The sequence below is a fragment of the Crinia signifera genome, chromosome 19 (genome assembly GCF_055691185.1).
Source record: "Crinia signifera chromosome 19, ASM5569118v1, whole genome shotgun sequence".
NCBI classification, from domain to species: Eukaryota; Metazoa; Chordata; class Amphibia; order Anura; family Myobatrachidae; genus Crinia; species Crinia signifera.
The window spans coordinates 38,975,935-38,980,992 of NC_139226.1; positions in this window are offsets into that span (position 1 = coordinate 38,975,935).

The window sequence follows — 5,058 nt, forward strand, 5'->3', positions numbered from 1 at the left end:
TTTAAGGTAAGGGGTGTGAATGGAGCAATCACAAGCAGCCTGATCTAGGAGATGCAGTCACTCTGGGTGTGGTGAGCATTACAGTATTTCCTGCTTTATAAGTTTCCCATGACTTTATTACCTTTAATTAACCATGAAGTGAAAACCTCTTATCTAAAATAAATGAGACCGACACAAATAACTCACACGGACCAAAATGATGACTCGGACAACTTAAAATTAAGTTTAAAAAGGTCAAAGGAATTATTTATTGAAAGACCTTGTTAAGCTAAACTAATTTTAAATTTGGAATTTTGGAAATTTTCGAGATCAAGTCCCTAACCATTAAACTAAAAGTTGGAGGATGGCAAAAAATTAAGTCGCTACCACACGCCAGCCCAGTCAACTTGATAAACGTAACTAAAAACTTAAGGAGGGGTTCACCACCGCCTCCTACTGGCACAACCTGCATCGTGAGGAACTCACCACCCCCTAACCTGGCAGAGCCAATGGGCGGTCCCGTAGGGGAACGCCCCTTGTCCACCCGCATGGTGAGGACCACCCACCATCCTACGAAAGGGGTGGTGCCCCACAATGACTGCTTATGCCCTTCTTTGACTGCTGGCTGGTAGCGACTTCCCTCCACAACAAGGTTACCCAAGGAACCGCAGCCGCAAACCCCAAAAAACAGCAAAAACCACTGATAAACCATCAAGAATTACTCAAGCCCAAACCCGGAAAATATCTTCCAAAAAGATGCAGTTTCCCGCAGGGGAAAGATGCACCCCATCCTCTCGATAATACCTCACACTGTCCAAGACAAGTAAAGGATGTCTGACCGCTATCCCTCCCCTACTGCGGAGTTCACTTTCTTGCGAGCCTTTTCAATTGAGGAAGTCCTGACTGCACCCCGCCAATGAAACCTGGGAATGATCTCTGACCACGCTACCTTAACACTTGGCCAGTGGGCTTGCAACGCTAGCAAATCCGACTTGATGTTCAAAATGAAATCAATGCCTTTGGTCCTACCCATGTCATTACCGCCTAGGTGAATGACCAGCCATTCAGGCCTACCCCAATTCCTCTCATGCCTCAAAAGCACTTGTAGGAACTCACCCCAACGCATGCCACTGACGCCTATCCACCTAACCGTCCTGTCACCCAGGTAATCACGTGACCTCCTCCCCATTGGGTGCCTTCCTGCCCAATAAATGAAGACATGGCCGATAAGCCATATTTGTCCCGACGACTCCGAAGAAACTGAGAAAAGAAGAGTCCCTACCGTCAGTAACTTATCAATACACAACATAATAATAAAACATTCAACCCATGTGAAGGAGAAAACTCAAAAAACCTCCCGTGGACCAAGTTTTTCCAATTGAATTAAGGCCCCCTCGGAGGAAAAGGTAAAAACAACCTTCACACCCTCGATTTTGGAACGCTGTCGTTCCAAAACCGCGAGTAAACTTCGTTTAAGGGTTGGCGCAACAGGTGCATCTACAATTTATCTAAACGAACATAAGATTTGTATGCATCAGACTTCCACCGGCCTAGCGCCCGGATCGCACTTACAGACGATCCGGATGCCGCCGCCTGTGTAGCTGACCCAGTCCGAAAATAATGGGTACCATATTCTTGAGGCCTAAGCCTCAGCGATTCCAAACAACGTTTCAAAACGGCAGAAAACTGAAACTTCGAAAGCGCGCTTCCGTCAGCATGCATTAGAAACTGGCCCTGAACACCCGCATGACGGATTCCCAAATAAGCTTGTGCTAGACTAACCGGGCAAACCTCCTTTTCACCTTGCGCCTGCAAAGTAACCAAACGCCCCTTCCGTAACTGATCTGTTTTGGACCTAGCCAACCTGCAAAGAACACTATTGCTACCCAGTTGAACATCCCCAACGAGTAAACCCGACTCCTTATCTGATTTGCTCTTTGCCACTAGCTCACTTACCCTAAATGCCCCAAAAAATGCTAACACAAAGGCTGGTCGAAAAGCAAAACTTCAAACGGGGACTCCCCAACCTCCGCCAAAGCTTTTATTAAATCCCTCAGCAATGCCAGGTCAATAGGTCGCCTTGAGTCCCTAGGCGCCGGATTTGTTCTGGCCCAACCCTTCATCGCCTTGGCCAACACAAAGGACCGAGTGGGGTCCTCTTGGCACTGCAGCCGCGAATGGAATGCAAAGGCGCAAGGGCAGCTGACATGGCCCCTTTCGCCCTACCTGCTTTGTAATGTTCCCACACGAAAACCCATAATCTGTCTTCCAATGACTCACCTTCCCGACCATACCTACAGAGAAAAGCCTGCCAATCCCTCCAAGCCGCTTCATAAGCTTTCTGTGTGGAGGGAGCCAAAGCATTCCTGGCCAATCCAACTATACCGGTTCGATAATCTGCCAGATATAAGGCGGGCATGGTAAACCCACTAGCGCCGCCCCAGGAACCAATTCTCGGAACCTCTTCCATTGGAAACGGGACAATGCATCTGCAATTTTGTTATCGATGCCAGGAACATGACAAGCAGAGAAAGTGATATTAAAGCGCAAACACTGCAACACTAAATGCCTGAGCAACCGCAAGGTGAACAGGCAAGAAGTCCTTTGATTGTTTATGGCATGTACCACCCCCATATTATCGCACCAAAACACCACCTGTCTGTCAGCCAGATCCCGAGCCCACAAGACCAAAGATACTACAATTGGAAACAGCTCCAGTAAAAGCAGTTTCCTAGTAAAACCCCTCTCTACCCATGACTTTGGCCACACGGAGGCGCACCACTCCAGCCTGAAAAAGGCTCCGAACCCAAAACTGCCCGACGCATCTGTGAAAAGTTGAAGCGCACTATTGTAACAAGGAGGTGCTGGCCACAATACCACTCTGTTGAATGAAACTAAGAAAGAAGCCCACACCCGTAAATCATTTGGGAGCAGAAACATGCCATTTTCTGGGTATGTTTGGTAAAAATGCAAGCGTGCCCAGGCGCTCTATTGGCGGGGCTCTTACGTCAGCGCTGACACTTCCAGTCTGTCTCTGTTGCTAATAAAAGACTGGAAGGCAGCGGTGCAGCTAGGTGCCACAGTGCCCGGTGCAAGGGCATGTTTCACCCCCCCCCCCCGATTTGTAGTAGGCGGGGCTCTTGCGAGGCGAAAAGGGGACACAGCCTAACATTATACCACACACCGTAATGCCCATTGCACATAAAGCCACATGCTGTAATGCCAATTACACATAAAGTCACACATGATGCCTATTACATTTATAACAAACCATGATGCCTATTACACATCTGACACATAAGTGCCACTTACCTACATGCTCATTGCTAGGAACTTCATGCTCGATGCTATGGGCTTCATGCTCGATGCCAAGGAGCTTCATGCTCATTGCCAAGAGGGACTAAAATGGCTCGTTGCCAAGGGGGGCTAAAGTTGCTCGTTGCCAAGGGGGATTAATATTGCTATATATAAGGGAGGGTGGTAGTGATAGTGCAGAGCAGGGACAGAGGGTGGGAGGGAGTAGTGTGGAACAGGGGGGGAGGGAGTAGTACGAAGGATACAACACATTAAGGTTACATATGTATGAGCTAAAGAAAACTCTACGGAGGAGATCTGCCAGCCGGGGACCGTTTGGGGGAGCCGGTGATCAGCACTGCTATTCAAAGCAGCCGAGGTCAATACACAGTACAGTATATGTGCTGTGCGCGCGACATCTATCAGTGCGACAGTGGGACCCCCCAGCTGTCCGCTGTCCCGGCTCCCCGATGTAGCAGACGTGCACTAGTGTGTGCTGCTGCGCCTGCTATTTAAGATTTACATCTCCCGCTGGACCGCACTAGCCAATAGGCGCTTGCGGTCCAGCAGCCACCAGTTGATTGGCTGCTGGACCGCAAGCGCCTATTGGCTAGCGGTCCAGCGGGAGACGTGAATTTTAAATAGCATCACATCTCCCGCGCACAGCGGGCTGGGGCGATGGAGTGGGCGAGCTGGCGGTGCCAGCACAGGGCTCCGGCGTCAGGATAGCTTCCAGCGCCCGGAGCTGGTGCTCCACCGGCACCGCCCTCGCTACGCCTCTGCTGGAAGGTACTCATCGATTTCTGGGTTTTGTGAATAGATCTGCAATTAGCGATGCAGTCAAAATTTTGCAATAGACATTTTTTTCTGTCCTTCTGGGCGGCGGCTTTTTGTCCGCTATACACTGCGTTTTCTCTATATACTGTAATGATTCAACCTAAAAACCACTATAAAACTGTTTACAAGTAGTTTGATTGTGTCCTTGGGTCTCATTGTAGAATGAAGAAGATTCCACTCAGTAATTTGGAGCCCCCCCCTCCCCAATCCCCCCACAATGTAGGGTCACAAGGGTACAGAAGGATGGAGCGCTCTCGGACAGCAGTCCGGGCACACAGAAGCGGTATACTCTTTGAGCTGCATGTATGCTTACAGATTGGATTGAATACATGCAGCTCAATCAGCAAATACGCATTGTAAGTGATATAGCTGTAGTTGAACAGTACAATAGTGTAGATGCCGCTCCAGTGTGGCCAGGCTGCCGTCCTCTGCGCTGGCTACTCCCCCTCTCCGCCGATGCCTCCTGCACTGCCGTGAGCCCGCACCATCCACTCCACCGCCACACTCACTGTCTGCCAGGGGACGGGGGGGATGAGGGTGGTGGTGATACCTGTAGTGCCGGATCCCGCAGCATCAGCCATCAGAATAGGCGCCAGACAACTTGCTCCTCCTCCCCCTCTCAGTCTTCCCTAGAACTGTGCAAGATGGACATTAATCAGCAAATATGTGACCAATCCTAGTGCAGTGAGTCCCTCGGCTTTATTTTGGGGCGGTCAGTTTGCAAATTCATTTGAATGCCACCCCCCTGTCCAGATCCCGGGTCGCCTGACCTCCTAGCTCCCCCCTATTTACCGCCCTTCATACAGTATATAAAGTATGTGTACAGGATTTAGTATGCAGTACAAGACCCCCAACCCATACAATGTAATGTTGTCCGTTCCCTGGGGGTAGCAGCTATTTTGAAAATAATTTAATTGCTTCTAATATAATATTAATGTCAGGTGAACA